Source organism: Leopardus geoffroyi, chromosome D3 (assembly GCF_018350155.1).
Source record: "Leopardus geoffroyi isolate Oge1 chromosome D3, O.geoffroyi_Oge1_pat1.0, whole genome shotgun sequence".
NCBI classification, from domain to species: Eukaryota; Metazoa; Chordata; class Mammalia; order Carnivora; family Felidae; genus Leopardus; species Leopardus geoffroyi.
In genome coordinates this window covers 34,645,334-34,662,880 of record NC_059339.1, presented here as the reverse complement: position 1 = coordinate 34,662,880, position 17,547 = coordinate 34,645,334, and the positions used below count along the sequence as shown (strand labels likewise).

The 17,547-nt window shown below is 41.4% G+C and overlaps 1 long non-coding RNA gene across 1 annotated transcript; it reads right to left on the bottom strand.

Annotated features, from left to right (window-relative positions):
* Positions 1-1,533: 1,533 nt before the first annotated feature.
* Positions 1,534-17,193, bottom strand: LOC123587946. The gene is made up of 2 exons (XR_006707621.1): positions 17,072-17,193; positions 1,534-1,866 (listed from the first exon to the last, which is right to left on the bottom strand). It is a non-coding gene; the product is annotated as an uncharacterized LOC123587946 (long non-coding RNA).
* Positions 17,194-17,547: the final 354 nt, after the last annotated feature.

The window sequence follows — 17,547 nt, the reverse complement described above, 5'->3', positions numbered from 1 at the left end:
TTGAATGTATTCATATTTTATGACCTAGCATTTTGAAACATTGTTTGGTGTGTATCCAACAGGCTGATACGTTGGACTTTATGATTCTATTTATATAAAATTCAAAAACAGGCAAAACAAACCTATTGCATTAAAAGCCAGTAAGTCATTACCTTTGGAGAGAGGTAGTTATTTGGAGGGGGATCAAAGTGGAGATGATTCTAAGGTTCTGGTATTTCCTGAACAGGGTGTTGGTTATATGAATGTGCTCAATGTGTGGTGATTCATAAAAGTGTTCACTTCATAGACTGTGAGCTTTTTCTGTATGCATGTTTTTGCCCTAATAAATTAAAAAATGTATTTAGAAAGAAAAAGATAAATCTGTTTGGAGTCTTCCAGAAGGAAGTAGTAAAGCTCTTTTTCCATCTCTTCAGTGCCCCAAAGAGCGTGAGTCTCTGAGACATTATAAGAGCAAAGGAAACTACTAATAAAAAAACTTGTCAGACATTTAAAATGTTGATGTTTTAACTTGGAACATAATACTGTTGTGAGGAGAAAACTTAATTGATGGTCATGGAATGATAAAAATATTTCAGAAATGGCCTAGGATATTTATCGGGTCATGAGTGAAAACACTTGGGCCTCCAAACTGTGTTCTACTGTTGGTTCTCATCAACGTAAATTTTGTCAGCCAGGACAATAACACATAAATGAAATAATTTATTTTCCTGGACACTTAACTCTGGTTTTTATAAATTTCTTGTTGTTGATGCATATTGAAGTCATGAGTTGCTCTCAGCTGAGCTTGTGGTAATTGCTCAGAAATGCTGTGATGGTTTCTACCACTGAAACAGAGTTGAACATGGAAAGTTGTCCATAGAGTTTGTTAGTTTCTCATAAGCCCTCACTTACGCCCTGGATAGAGGTCACTCAGTGATTGTCAGCACCTGGAATTGTGGAATTGGGGTAAAACAATCAAACCCTACACCAGGAAGAAGGAGTTTGGTAGCGTTAAGAGAACACCAGAATGCTGCTCAGAAGACGTTGTACCTTAGTCTTGCTACTTACGGAGCGACTATGGATAATGACTAATTATACTTTCTACAGCTCAGTGTTCTCAACTATCCACGGAGACGATTCATTGGCTTGCTAGGAGGGATAATGACCTCATATTTGAAAGCATTTAGCATGTGATGGGTGCTCAACTCAATGGCACCCTTGTTTCTTTCATGATAACTGAGAAGTGAGGAAAAAACACATGTTATAGTCGTATTTTTTTCAGAAAACAAACTTTGTGTTAACAGAGCTGTTGAATATATAATGTATTCCATTATGTAATCTGATGAAAAGTGCTTCAGCCTCACAGGATCTTGGTTCAAATCTTGCCTGCCATTTGCTAAATATCCCCTTAAGTAAGTTACAGTATCTGAAATTTATTTTTCTCATCACAAAACAGCAAATTGTTGCTAGTTTTCTCACCAGCTACTGTGAGGGTTAATGTTGATGTATATACTAATCAGGGGTCTTTGTTTGCAAGTGAAACTCAACCACACCTCACCCAAACCAGAGAGGATTTATTGGCTCTTGTTGCCGAGGTCAGTCAAAGCAGAGGTGATCTGGTCTTGGGGATGACTGCAACCTTGGACTTAGACACTTTAAGTCCCTCTGTCTCTTGGATCAATATTGGCACTTCTAATACTTCTAAAACAGATACCAAGAAAGGGACCCAATCTTGGCTTAAAATCTTAATTATAAATGCTGTCTCCTTTGAGAATTTTCGTGGCCCCCTGACCATGCTTTGCAAAAGTAAAATTTGTGACCTTGTGCCACCTCTCTTTTCTTCCACTGCAGGTGTTGGCATAGCCATCACAGCTCTTTCCCAGCTCTCTGAAATGAGACAAATTGAAACAACCTTGAGCTTTCTTGGACTGACCTGGATCTAGCAATTCTTTGTCACCTAACAGTGAGTTCTTTTTCAAAAGATGCATTGCTGAGAGACTAAGATAAGGGGTACACTTGGTGTTGGAGATTGGCCATCAATCCCAAGGCTTTTAGTCATGTTCTCACCCTTCTGCAGATAAATACAAGTCAACCTGTTCATTTTTCTTTATGCATACGGGAAAAAAATATATATACATGTGTATATATTTACCTATTATTTATAAACACATATTGAATACTTTTTCCATGGGCTCATCAAAATCCCTGAAACTCTTGTTTATCTTTATTAACCCCTATTTTTCCTTGTAGTATATCATGATATTCAAAAGCAAGCTTTGAGTCTAGGGAAAATGTGACTTCAGTCCTGGTTTCATCACTGACCAGCTGATATTTCAGGTTAACCTCTCATTTAGGTTTGGTTTCCCTAAAGAATTATCTCATATACTGTCTGATTCGCTCCAACAGTGCTATGGGGTATTATTACACACAATTTACATAGAGACATCTGATGAGTATATGCTTGCTAATTATTTTTGTTTTTTATTTATATGTTCATTCTGGCCACAACCTTACTCTTCCAAAGAAGCAGATGTCCCAAACTCCCATAAGAAACCAACAATATGTAAAAGAACAAAGCACAGGCTGCCACCACAAAATATCGCAGACTAGGTCCTGGTTCAAACAACAGAAATTTATTTTTTTCACAGTCCTGGAGGCTGGAAATGATACCAGCGTTTGGCCAATTCAATTTCTGGTGAGGGCTCTCATCCTGGCTTGCAGACAACCCCCTGCCTGCTGCATCCTCCCATATCCTTCAGAGCATTCTGGCAGAGAGACAGAGAGAGACAGACAGAGAGAGAGAGACAGCATGAGCATGCTCTCTGATGTCTCTTCTTGGAAAGACAATCATCCTATCAGATCAGGGCCCTACCTTTATGACTTTATTTAACCATAATTATCCTTTCTATCAGCCCTATCTCTGAATACAGTCTCACTGGGGGTAGGGCTTCAACACACAAGTTTGGAGAGGGGGGTTGGACAAAATTCAGTCCATAGCACAAAACAAAATTAACCCCAAACTGAATATAAACAAAAACAACCAAACCTAACTGTTCATCAAATTACACAACCACACAGAGAAAGCAATGGATGCCATTAACTTCAACTATGTGCGCTGTATAATCTTAGTGGATTTGAGGACAAAAAGATCTGCAGAGGGGCGCCTGGGTGGCGCAGTCGGTTGGGCGTCCGACTTCAGCCAGGTCACGATCTCGCGGTCCGTGAGTTCGAGCCCCGCGTCGGGCTCTGGGCTGATGGCTCAGAGCCTGGAGCCTGTTTCCGATTCTGTGTCTCCCTCTCTCTCTGCCCCTCCCCCGTTCATGCTCTGTCTCTCTCTGTCCCAAAAAAAAAAAAAATAAATAAACGTTGAAAAAAAAAAAAAAAGATCTGCAGAGAAAACATGAATAGGCTTCGTAGGTCTGTTGTAGGAAGTGGTATTGGTTTAGCGATGCTGGAACTATTTTCTCTACATTGTAGGATAGACATGTTTTGTATTATTGGGAACCAGGGTTCTCACTGAAGGGAAGAGGAAACACTAAGTCATGGGGGCGGGGTGAGAAAGAAGGGCTGTAGCTGTATTAGGATGAACTCAGGTTTGTTTGTTCGTTTAACCTAATTCATTGAAAGGGCCCATATGCTCTTTTCAATATCACTGAAACATTTAGCACCAAAATCTTGGTGTTTAAAAGATCGGGGATCATTAGAGAAATAGCCCACTGCAGGGCTGGGGCAGGAAAAGCGAAAGGTGAATCTGAAACCCTCACGGTGTCAGATTACTTATTAAATACAGAGGGAAAAGCTACATTTACAATGGAGAAAGCGGTGGCTACCATCTTAACTGAATTAAGAGCCTTAGTAATGGGACACATTGACAACTGAGCCCCCTGCTCTGAGGCAATGGGAAGAATACAGCACCTTCTGTGTAGTATTCTCGCCAAAATGTTTAACCCGCATCTAATTAAGGGAAAACAATCAGATGAGTCCACAACGTAGAAGACATTTTACAAGACAACTCGCTTTTCAAAAATGTCAAAAATCTCGAAAGGTAGAACAAGGCATGAAACTGTGGTTTGTATATCCTGTATTAGTTAATTACAGTGACAAATTATTATAACAATCTATTAGTGTAACAGTATTGTTTTTATTAAAATTTTTTACGTTTACTTATTTTTGAGAGAGAGACAGAGTGTGAGTGGGAGAGGGGCAGAGAGAGAGAGAGAAGGAGACAGAATCTGAGGCAGGCTCCGCACGGTCAGCACAGAGCCCAATGTGGGGCTCGAACTCAACAACTGTGAGATCGTGACCTGAGCTGAAGTCAGACGCTTAATCGACTGAGCCACCCAGGCGCCCAGCAACATATTAATAAATCGCTTATCGAAGTTAAATATCTTGAGAATGATAATGTTATTGTAGTTTTATATGAAAATGTTTTTGTTCTTGGGAGATACCTGCTAAAGTGCTTAGAGGTGAAATGTCATGATTACCCTAATTTACTTACAAATAGTCAGCCAGAAAAAAAAAAGTTTTTTTATATAATACAGTAAGAGAGAGAGAGAGAGAGAGAGCAAGTAAATGTGGCAAATGTTATCAGTTTGTGAAACTAAGTGAAGGGTATCTGAATAATTTGTTCAACTCTTTTAACATTTTGGTAGGTCTGAAAATTTTCAAAATGGAAAGTTTGAGGCAAAGCTCCAATGCCTCTTTCAGTGTAACACTATAAATTTCTCCATTTGGCAGCAGCTGCTTGGCTAGAACATTCAGGCAAGGCAAGAGAGGTTCTAGAGGGAGACCCTGATGCTATCCTCTGCTTGCCTACATTAGGTGTTAAGACAGATTGCAAGGTTAATTGGAAATAAAGTGTAACCCTAGAGTCTAGAATCCGTGGTTGGAAGGGGGCTTAAGGTCATACAGTTCATATATGAATAAGTCATGGCGGAGGTAAGAAAGAAGACAGAGTAGTTCCGGGCTCTTGGATTCCATGAAGAAATATAAACAAATACACATACACACACACACACACACACACACACACACACACACAGAAGAACAAAACAAAAAAATGGGGGAACTGATGTAATGTCGCTAGTTCCGTATTTTGTCTATAAAGAGTGACATAAAAAATTAAAAACTCATCCATTATTCCATCTGTTATCATACTTGTGTCATTACACATGCCATTTTAGTGAAATAATGACCTCAAGGAAAAAGGCGGTCTATTAGTTCAGGGTGAAAATTTTTTAAAAACCGGCTGCGTTCGGCCGTGTGAGCGCACGCAGTGTTCTCGTTCACAGTGGACAAGCAAAGATGCTTGTTGTAAGTTGCTAGGTAGTCACTGGGGACCATTATGGAGTCCCACCACCCTCCCAGGAGGGAGTCGCACCTGCCAGCTGGCTTTGCTTGGAGCCTCTGAGAGAGACGAGAAGACTGTCAAATCCTTGCTCAGAACATACTCAGACACCTCTCTGAGATTTGTCTCTCTTATGGACCAACTGAAATGGGTCACTCTGTGGTTTCTACTCTTTGATTGCTACTTTGCCATCTGGAGGATGTCAGGATTTAGCCAGCTCAGTCTTTGCCCTCAAATGAGGTAAGGTATAAATCCCAAAAGAAATAAACTGGGCACCCATCTGTCCCCCTCTTTTTGAATATGCTTGTGATATTTGGAGGTGGCTGTCTTGTCTTAATTCATCTCTAGTTGTAATGCACCAGTCTTTCAGATATCCTTCTTAAGCAATAGGTCGGTTACTTGATATTTCACTATTTCTTGAGCTTCCACTGGTTGGTAGGACTGGTGTCGTGCCCGTGTGTCTGGGGTCCTGCGAGTTTCCTTCCTAGACTAGTAATGGGCGCCTGGGTTGCCCTCCTGGGACACCAGAGTCTTGACTGGGGTTGTCATTCAGGGTTGGGTTTGCCTGGAAGGACCTGTCTTAACTGAATTTCTTTGGGGTATAAGAAACGGAACCTCATTTCCCACTCACTTGAGTGAGGAAGGGGAATATATTAGGTTTCATGGGTATTTCAGAAATCCAAGGCAGTGAATGTGGATAACCTCATTCAAGCCCAACCTGGAGGGCTGAGTGGAACAGCTTTTTCGTAGATTCTCTCTCCCCCTTGAAACATGGTCAAAGCCCATTTGTCTCTCTACAAATTGGCCTCACGCCCTTTTCAACTTCATGCATGTGGCTCGTGTTATGGCACCTGGGTTTATATCACCTTTATTCCAGCTGCACGCAGACACTGAATAGAACCTCAGGGCATCAGTTCCAAATTCCGGTGAGAAGAATTTCATTGGCCTGTTTTCAATCAGATATCCACCTGTGCCCACCTGGGGTCAGATCAGTGGCCAGAAGTTAGGTGGGTAGTAAAACCATAGCCGCCTGGCCCTCCCATCCTCCCAATTCCCCACTGATTTCTGGTGGAAGGAACATTCCTCAGAGGAAAGTGTCTTTCTAAACTGGGTGGAATTTCTAAAAAAGCATCTGCTGTGGGCTCCTTTAATTTAGTTAAGATTTTTTGTAAACATAGCAGTAGGAATGAGCGAGGAAAACTAAACTCCTTTCTGAACGAGCTGTGTTGAGTTTGCCATCAGTTAACTCAAACGTGAATAATGTAAATAATCTATTATTCTCTCGCCGGTCATGGTTGGGAGAATGAGATCTGTCCCGTCTCGTCCTGTTTATCTTGAACTTTTCTCCTGCTTGCCTAATGTCTGCTGTGGTATAATGTGCCAGTCTCTGCTGATATGGGCCATGGAGTAGGATTTTTTTAAAGACAAATCTTAGGGCTTTCACTCTTCTGCAGATTGGTGGAAGTCTGTCATATACAACTTGGGACCCACCCTTCCAGCTACAATGTACAATGGAAAGTATAGGAAATTGCCAGGCCTGTCCTTGGGAGCTCATGCCTGGAATCTCAGCCAGAGACAACCTTCAAAATCATCTTCTCCAACCTCCTTCTCAGTGTTTCCATAAAATAAATGGCACAGTGAGGTCTGGTAATGGAGGGATGACTACAACATAGTATAAAAAGTGAGAAGTCCTCTCAAGGAGGTATGATAAGTTCCAATGGGAAGTAAGAGAGGAGAGAAAGCTAAAATTTCAAGGCCACAGCATATGAACTAGACTTGAGGACTGGTGTGATGTAGACCAATGGTTCTTACATTTTAGGTGCATCTGAATCACCTGGAGGGCTTGTTAAAACACAGAATTGGGACTCTGAGTTAGTATGAAAGTTTCCCGGGTAATGCCCTGCTCCAGGGCAGGGCAGGGCTCCATGCTTTGAGAACCGTGGACTCAGAGATACAGAGACTGGGGCTTAGGCAGAGGCACAGAGGCCAATAAGTGGTGTGGGCTGGTGCAGGTAAGATGGGCAGACAGGATTTTGTAGAAAAGTGAATGCCATGTGAGGAAGCTCAGATTTTATTTGGTTAGGCAATGGGGAGCCATACCAGAATTTTGAGCCAAAGAGTCTTATTTATTTATTTATTTATTTATAAAAATAAAGTGTATTTATTTACTTTGAGAGAGAGGCAGAGAGAGAGAGGGAGAGAGAGAGAGAATCCCAAGCAGGCTCTGCACTGTCAGCATGGGGCCTGATACGAGGCTTGAGTCATGATCCATGAGATCATGACCTGAGCTGAAACCAAGAGTTGGATGCTCAATCGACTGAGCCACCCAGGCGCCCCCAAAGTGTCAAATTTAAAACAGTATCACATAAACAGGAATGAAGTGCTGACACACGGTCCAACACGGATGGACCTTGAAGACTTTATGCTAAGGGAAGGAAGCTGGTCACAAAGGACCATGTATTGTATGATACCATTTATGTGAAATATCCAGAGTCGGCACATCCATAGAGACAGAAAATAGATCAGTGAGTGCCAGGGGCTGTGGAGAGGGGGCTGTGGACCATGGCTGCTTGATGGGTATAAGGTTTCTTTCTGAGGTGATGAAAATGTTCTGGAACTGGATAGTGGTGATAGTTGCACAACATTGTCAAGGCACTAAATGTCACTGATGGTAAATTTTATGTTCTGTGTATTTCACTTTATAATAAAAAAAAAAACCCCAGCATCATATTTCTTACAAAACTATTACAGAGGTAATGCTAATAGGTAAAACAGCACAAAACTATGTATGTAGAATGGTTGCAACCATTTCAAGATGCAACATTACCTATAGAAAAAAAGATCAGAAACAACTCACCATTAACCGGGTGTATGTGTGTGTGTGTTTTGGATGGTGAAAATAATGTGTGATTTCTCCCTTGTCAGAGCATTTCTTAATTTTCAATAAATAACCAGATATTAATTATCTAATTAGAAAAATGTTTTAGAAGGGGAGGAAAAGGAAGGTACCAGCTCTAGGATAACTTCGCTAAGAATATCTGAGCGTTATCGGCAAAGGCATGATTGAGCGTGAGCTTTGGGACAGATGTGTGTCCCAGACGCTGGGAGGGCACCAGAATGAAGAAATAAGCCGTCCCAGGCAGAAGTGGTAACTGTCCACCACACACCAGAGAGCATTGAGGTTTCTGTAGAGGCCTCCTCCTTGGCATTCAGTCTTTTCCCCTGCTTCTCTTTGGTTTTCTTCCTTCGTTCAGCTGTCAGCATGTCTCATCCATTCCCGTTCATTCATTCATTTTTCTCAACAAATGTTTGTTAAGCATCTACTGTGTGCCTCTAATACATTATCCAAGTAGTTAAGTTGTGAGCACTCAGTCCTTTTTTTTTTTTTTGCAAGCACTGTCTTGTTATACTGGCCAGTGGGGTCTTCTTTAACACTGCAGAGTTTTATATTGCTTTTCTCTTTCATTTTCTAAACCAAACTGTTTTCTTTTTTTTTTTTTTTAATTTTTTTTCAACGTTTATTTATTTTTGGGACAGAGAGAGACAGAGCATGAACGGGGGAGGGGCAGAGAGAGAGGGAGACACAGAATCGGAAACAGGCTCCGGGCTCTGAGCCATCAGCCCAGAGCCCGACGCGGGGCTCGAACTCACGGACCGCGAGATCGTGACCTGGCTGAAGTCGGACGCTTAACCGACTGCGCCACCCAGGCGTCCCAACCAAACTGTTTTCTATTCCTGGTCCTGGGTGCAACCCTCTCTCTCAATTCCCCTGGATAGTGAGGAAGTAATGCCTTTTCTGTTCCACTTCTCAGATCGTGCCCTTGACTCAGGCTGGCTATTGCAATCCAGACGAGGTTCTGGACATCCTGATGGCATGGTCAGTAAAATCTTCCCCAAGTGGTGCCTTCTCCTCCTTGAGTCCAACACTCCCACGGAAGAGCCCTGCTACTTTATTCTGAGCTGGCATATTTAGCTCTGACTCATCTCTGCTTCTCCACCAGCTTCTCTCTACTTTTGCCACTTCTTGGTCACTAGTTTAAACCTTATAACCTTAAAGGCCATACCTTTTCTGTGTTAGACCTGGATCTATTATCTCCACTTTTAATTTTAATTTATTTTTATTTTTTAAATGTTTATTTTATTGACTCTTGAGAGAGAGAGAGAGAGGGAGAGAGAGGAAGGGAGGGGCAGAGAGAGAGGGAGACAGAATCCCAAGCACTAACAGTGCAGAGCCTGACGCAGGGCTTGAACTCACAAACTGTGAGATCATGACCTGAGCTGAAACCAACAGTCGGATGCTTAACTGACTGAACCACCCATGCGTCCCTTTTATTTTTAGTTTTAAATTATCATGGCCCTCTCCTCACAGCATTGGTGTGGGGCAAACCTACATTTTTGTTCACAAATTCCCACGCTGTGGCGACAGCCATAGAGGTTTGAGAAGTAGTCTATTTCTTCAAAGGGTCATGGTCAGAGGCAAGTTCAGACTGTGGGGTTCTTGATGTCTCCTCATTGACCTTTTGCAACTCTAGCTCCTGGCCACACAGTGGGTGCTAGTTAATATTTGGGGGAACATAATCAGGACCAGTATGTAGAAAAAATCAGTTAAGTATAGTGTTAGGGTATTAGGGTTCACTAGAGAAACAAAACCAAACTGATAGGATGTGTATTATACACACACACACACACACACACACACACACACACACATATATATATATGAAGAGATTTATTTTAAGGAATTGACTCATGTGATTCATGGGGCTGGTGAGTCCAAAATCTGTAGGGTAGGCCAGCTGGCTGAAGACTCAGGGAACAGTCAAAACAGTTCAAGTCTGAAGGCTATCTGTTAGCAGAATTCCCTTGTCCTCTGGGGAGGTTGGTCTTTTTCTGTAACGGCCTTCAACTGATTGGATGAGTCCTACCCACATTATGGAGGGTAATCTGCCTTACTCAAAGTCCACTCATTTAAATGTTAATCTCATCTAAAAATACTTCCACAGAAACATCTAGAATAACGTTTGACCAAATATCTGGGTACTACGAACTAGCCAAGTTAACACGTGAAGTTCACCATTATAAATATTGTTGGGTTTATTGTTTGCTCTTTAGGTAAGAACTCTAGGGCGTCAAGAATAATACTGTGAGTGGAAAATGCTGTGTTTTGTAGATAGGATCTCATGTGTTCAACAAATATTTATTATTTTTACTCTCTGGGAGAGACTCCTTAGCCCTGAAGAGATTACCAAAATGTTCAGAATACTATCCTGGACCTCTAGGAGCTTCCAGACAACAGGGAGGAATGGGATCTGTTCAGACAGCAGTGTGTGTGCGCGCGCGCGCGCGCGCGTGTGTGTGTGTGTGTGTGTGTGAAAATGCCAGCCAGCACTGACTCTCTCATCTTTGCAGCAAACTCTGTATTCTCTGTATCTAGCTTAGATATTTTGCTTTCTATTCCGCTCATCATTTTAACCTGCATATCTCTGTCAATGCCTCAAACTAGAAACCAAGTAAAGGACTCCCTAAATAGTAATGATGTCTGGGCTTGAATCCTGGATGTGACCATAAAGGCAGACCTTTACAGAGACCTCTTTGCCTCAGTTTCCAGAACAACTGCACCTTCCTCTAGGCAAGGGGACAGTGACATAATTGATAAAAGATACTTGGCAGGGTGGTGCCTGGCACCTAGCTAGCAATGAACACTCGATTAGTGTTCACTCTTGTTGTTAAGAGTCCTCTTCCCTTCGAGGTTGTCATATTCAAAAGAGGAGAGAATTCCCAGTTATTCTGACCTAAACCTCGTAGGTCCTTTCCACCACTCCTTATCTTCTATCTGCCAGTGTCGTATATTTGGCAAAGAGCAGAGAATGTTCAGATTCTGGATCCCCCTTCTCACCAGAACCTAAAAGTAAGCTTCATACAAGTATAAATCTGCTCATGGAGAGTAGAGAAGAAAATACACAGATATTGCACCAGAGAAAAGATGTGCGAAGGCACCCACATGACAGAATGGCCGGGAGGGTATAAATGTCGAATCACTACATTGCACACCTGACACTAATGTAATATTGTTTATCAACTATACCTCAATTAAAAATAAAAAAGGAAGAAAAAATGCATGATTCCAAAAAGGTCAAGCCAGCTTACAGTCCGAAATGACCATTTGGCTTTCTACCCCACTCACAGCAGCATGGAGTTTTATGTTTTATGACTATGCTAATTTGATAAGTAGAAAATAGTTTCTCAGTGGTTAATCTTTACTTGTGAAATTGAACATTTGGTTTGTCTATTTGCTTCCTACTTGTGTCTGCTCATTTTTTTTTAAGAAGAGTTTTCTAGACCAGTTTTAGGTTCACAGCCAAGTTGTGCGAAAGGTACAGTTGCATCTCCTTACCCATGGGGGATACATTCCAAGACCCCCAGTGGATGCCTGAAACCACAGATAGAACTGAATCCTGTCTTTATTATGTTTTCTCGTACATATACATACCTATTGTAGAGTTTGATTTATAAATTAGGCAGGGTAAGAGATTAACAACGACTAATAATGAAATATAACAATTATGATAATATACTATAATAAAACTGTGAATATGGTCTCTCTCTCTCTCAAAATCTTATTGCACTGTACTTCCCCTTCATGATGTGAGATGATAAAATGCCTATGTGATGAGATGAAGTGAGGTGAATGACTTAGTCATTGTGACATAGCTTTAGGCCACTACTGATCTTTGGATGATACATCAGAAGGAGGATCATCTGCTTCTGGACCACAGTTGATCATAGGTAACTGGAACCTCAGAGAACAAAACCATGAGTAAGGGTGGGGGGACTGCTGTTCAGAGATTTCCCATATACCTACACAGGCATAGCTTCTCCTATTACAAAAATCCCTCACCAGAGAGTACGATTGTTAAAATTAATAACCTATGTTGGGACATCATAATCACCCAGAGACCATAGTTTACATTAGGGTTCACTCTTACTGTTGTATATTCTATGGGTTTGGACAAATGTATAATGACATGTATCCCTCATTACATTATCATACAAAGTATTTTCACTCTTAAAAATCCCTGCGCTCCATTCAGTCATCTCTTCTCCCAAGCCCTAACCCTTAGGAACCACTGATCTTTTTATACCCTCCATAGTTTTGCATTTCCAGGATGTCATGTAGTTGGAATCATGCAGTGTGTCACCTTTTCAGACTGACTTCTTTCACCTAGTAATACGCATTTAATGTTCCACCGTGTCTCTTATGCCTTGATAGTCCATTTCCGTTTAGCAGTGAATATCATCCCGTTGTCTGGATGTACCACAGTTTATCCACTCACCTACTGAAGGACATCTTGATTGTTTCCACCTTTTGGCAATTATGAATAAAGCTGCATGATTTTGGGTTGTATGGTGAGAACATGTTGAGTTTTATAGGAAACTGCCAAACTGTCTTCCAAAGTGGTTGTACCATTTTGAATTCCCACCAGCAACGACTGAGAGTTATGTCACTCCACATCTTCATGAGCATTTGGTGTTGTCAGTGTTCTGGATTTTTGTAATTCTCATAGGTAGAGTAGTAGTACCATACAATCCATTAATTTGTTGTTCTAGCACCATCTGTTGAAAAGACTATCTTCGCTTCATTTTATTACCTGTGCTCCTTTGTCAAACAAAGATCAGTTGACTATATTTATGGGGGTTTATTTCTGGGTTCTTTATTCTGTTCCATTGATCTATTTGTCTACTGTTTCATCAATACCGTACTGTTTTGATTACTATAGCTTTACAGTAAGCCTTAACGTTGAGTAGTGTCAGTCCTCCAAATTAATTCTTCTCCTTTATTTATTTATTTATTTAAAAAAAATTTTTTTTAGTATTTATTTATTTTTGAGAGAGACAGAGACAGAACGCGAGTGGGTTAGGGTCAGAGAGAGGGAGACACAGAATCCAAAGCAGGCTCCAGGCTCTGAGCTGTCAGCATAGAGCCTGATGCGGGGCTCAAACTCACGGGCTGTGAGATCACAACCTGAGCTGAAGTCAGACACTCAACCAACTGAGCCATCCAGGTGCCCCTTATTTATTTATTTATTTATTTATTAAAAAAATTTTTTTTTAAATTCTTTTCCTTTAATATCACGTTGGCTATTCTGGGTCTTTTGCCTCTCCATATAAACTTTAGAATGTTTGTCACATCCATTGTGTTGAATCTATAGATCAATTTGGGAAGAACTGACACCTTGACAAGATTGAGTGTTCCTATCTATGAACATGGAATATCTCTCCATTTATTTAATTTTTCTTTGATTTCATTCAACAGAGCTTTATAGTTTCATATAGATCTTATGCCTATTTTGCTAGGTTTATATCTAAGTATTGCATCTTTTGAGGTAATAATATAAATGGCATTGTGTTTTTTTGTTTGTTATGTTTGTTTGTGTGTGTGTGTGTTGTTTGTTTTTTAGCAAGCTCCATGCCTGGAGTGGAGCCCAATGCAGGGCTCTAACTCACAACCTTGAAATCAAGACCTGAGCTGAGATCAAGAGTCAGATGCTTAACCAGCTGAGCCACCCAGGTGCCCCAATGATATTGTGTTATTAATTTCAAATTCCATTTGTTCACTGCTAGCATAAAAGAATGTGACTGACTTTTGTATATCAGCCTTGTATCCTGCAACCTTGGTATAATTGTTTATTAGTTTCAGGTTTGCTTTTATTTATTTATTGATTGATTGATTGATTGGGTCAATTCTTCCAGATTTTCTACATAAACAATAATGTCATCTGACAGGAAAAATTGTTTTATGTCTTTGTTTCCAATCTGTATATTTTAATTTCCTTTTCTTCTTTTATTGCATTAGCAAGACCTTCCAGTTTGGTATTGACAAGACGTGGTGAGAGGGAGTATCTTTGCTTCATACCTGATCTTTGTGTCTGTTCATTTTTTCTAATGGGGTCTTAGTTTCTTTCTTTCTTTTTAATATACTAATTCTTTTCATATTAAGATCATTAACTGAATCATATAGGTGCCAAATATTCTTTTAAATTGCAGTTTAAAAAAATTTTTTTAATGTTTATTTTTGAGACAGAGACAGAGAGACAAAGCCTGTGAGGGGGAAGGACAGAGAGAGAGGAAGACATAGAATCCGAAGCAGGCTCCAGGCTCTGAGCTGTCAGCACTGAGCCCGATGCAGGGCTTGAACCCACACACCGTGAGATCATGACCTGAGCTGCAGTTGGACGCTTAACCAACTGAGCCACCCTGGTGCCCCTGAAGTTTATTTTTTAATTTCTTTTTTAAATGTTTATTTATTTTCGAGAGAGAGAGAGAGGCAGGCAGGGGGAAGGGATGAGAGAGAGGGAGACAAAGGATCTAAAGCAGGCTCTGCGCTGACAGCAGAGAGCATGATGTGGGGCCTGAACCTACAAACTGTGAGATCATGATCTGAGCCAAGTCGGATGCTTAAGCCCCTGAGCCACCCAGACACCCTTTCAATTGCAGTTACAAATTATATTTATAATATTTCCTGCATAAAGAAGGAGTTAACGTTTTAAAAAACATTAAAAATTTTTATTTTGAGAGAGAGAAAGAGAGTGAGTGAGCAAAAGTAAGGGAGAAGTGCAAAGGGAGAGAGAGAGAGAGTGAGAGAGAATCCTAAGCAGGTTCCACACTGAGTGTGGAGCCTGACATGGGGATTGATCCCATGACCTGAGCCGAAATTAAGAGTCAGGTGCTAAACCGGCTGAGGGACCCAGGTGCCCCAGAAGGAGTTAACTTTTATGTGTTCAAATCTATCAGCTTTTCTTCTTGTGACTTCTGAAAGTAAATCTGCATTTTCCTCTCTCCATTTAGGAGAAATAGAGCCAGAGCCCTCCCACCTCAGCCTCTCCACAGCATACCATCAGATAATTTTGACACACTGGTCCTCAACAACTGCTGACAGCAGAACCAAGAGAGGTGCCATAGCCTGAAATTCAGGTGGCCACATGTGGGCAAAGGGAATAATTGTTTGGTCCACTTCCCAGAATGTTTACCTGAGAAAGGCCTTTTTGGCCTCAAAAATCCCTTCCAGCAGAGCCATGATGGGTTGGTTCTGAAGGGAAGTTTTAGTTCAGTAGAAGAAAACAACATTTGAGACATGTGTGCGGGAAGGTATGGAGTGGGCATCAGAAATGAGAGACAAGAGTAAATTATAAACCACCAGAAGGGGGAAAGGGGCCTTGCTAGGGGGCTGGAAACAAAGCAATCTTTTCCCATTTCCTGTTTTTAAAAACCTAGTATGTCGTTCATTTTGCTGTTATTTAGCTGAAGTTATAATTTGCATATTTAAGTCTTCCATGTAAGCAGAGTGCAAATTGGTGAGAGCTTATAGGTAATTTAGATGTTTATGGCTCTGTGCAAAGTGTTGGTGCTGCTTTTTAACCTAGGGTCCTTTCTATATTCAGAGCTGAAAAACGGAGGAAGGAAGTGAGGCTGGTTGGAAGTTAACACTTCCTTTTTAAGGATAACAGCAACCCAGAAACATTTTCACAGGCTTGGGGAAGGGACTAGGGTGGCCAACCTGCACATTTTACCTGGGACTGAGGGTTTCCCAGGATGCGAGACTTTCAGGATTAAAACTTGGACGCTCCCACGCAAGCTGGGACGGCTGGTTGCCCAGATCTGCTAGGAACCCCCCTCCCCTCCCACATCTAATGTAACCCTCCCCACAAATAATGCAACAGCTTTTTTTTATAACCACCTTTGACCGAGTATGAAACTGCAGGTCTAAGAGATTCAGGAACTTCCTTAAATTCACACAAGCAGGGGATGAAGGACCCTCCAGTTAAACCTTGTGCTGTCTGCTCCAGTGCCCTTCCTACCCTACCACACACTCTCTCATCTACTCATTTAAACATCTTCAGAGTGCCGAATATGTGCCGTGCTAAGGACTGATTACGGTGGGTTTATGACGGGTTCTGTCACGTGGGCAAATCAAGGAAATCAGGGAATAACAATGAGTTCAACAACAATAACCACCATAATAGAAACACAATTTGCAAGAGTTCCAATGTGATTGGACCCTGAAGGCAGCTCGGTTAACCGTTAGACCAGGTACTCAGATCTTCTGAGAGGCACTTGGAGTTAGGGGATTGTTGGCATTAGGTTCTTCCTAGTCCAAGGCAGTGTTGGGAATTCAGACAGAACAAAGATCTCTGTGTCTATGTCTGTCTGTCTGTCTCTCTCTCTCTCACACACACACACCCCCCTCCTGGTTGACTAGGTTCAAACTCTAGCCATCTTGATCACCTTCCCCCTTACTTGGGGACTAGGTTTCATTGTGTTCCAGGTTTGCCGACTCTGGAAATTACACTCATTTTCTTAATCAGAAGAGCAAGAAAAATAAAACCGATGTACTAAACTTCAGGCATTTAACAGTGTACTATAAACAGCCTGCTTATTTGTTTGCCCATTTCCATGGTGGGCTCTATGCCCGTGGACGTTCTCTACCTTACTTGGTTCCACACCCAATGTCCAGCACATAACCAGCGCCTACCATTTGCTGAATGGGTATGTAAGCAATTAAAGATAGAAATTCCTGAAGATATAAGAGTTGTTTCCAACATCTAAAATCAGTTTTCTAGTTTGATAACAAATAATGTTAAAGACTCCCGCCACCCCCGCAAAAAAAAGGTCGAACACAGTCTCTTTTAAGAAAAAGTATATCCTAAACTCTACGGTATTACTCTCAGCAATGGCAGCAAAACTTACGTGAATGATGGGAAAAAACAATCCACTGATGGCCTAAGAAATGAAACTGGGTTGGGTGCCTGGGTGGCTCAGTCGGTTGAGTGTTCAGCTCGGGTCATGAGCTCCCAGGTTCGTGAGTTCGAGCCCCGCATCAGGCTCTCTCTGTGCTGACAGCTCAGAGCCTGGAGCTTGTTTCGGATTCTGTGTCTCCTTCTCTCTCTTCCTCTCCCTCACTCACGCCGTCTCTGTCTCTCTCAAAATAAAGAAATAAACTTAAAAAAAAAAAAAAAGAAATGAAACTGGGTTGGGTTGACTGTGGTCTGCATCACTGTAATTATTTCCCAGTTTTACAAGTAAGCAATGAGAATGAACAGGACTGATTGGGTTATATACTATTTATGGCTTTTGGGAGGTGGTCTCCCCATTGAATCCACTCATTTATTTTTGTTGACGGCGTTAATGCATATCTCGTATCTTCTTTTAACCCAACCCTTTCA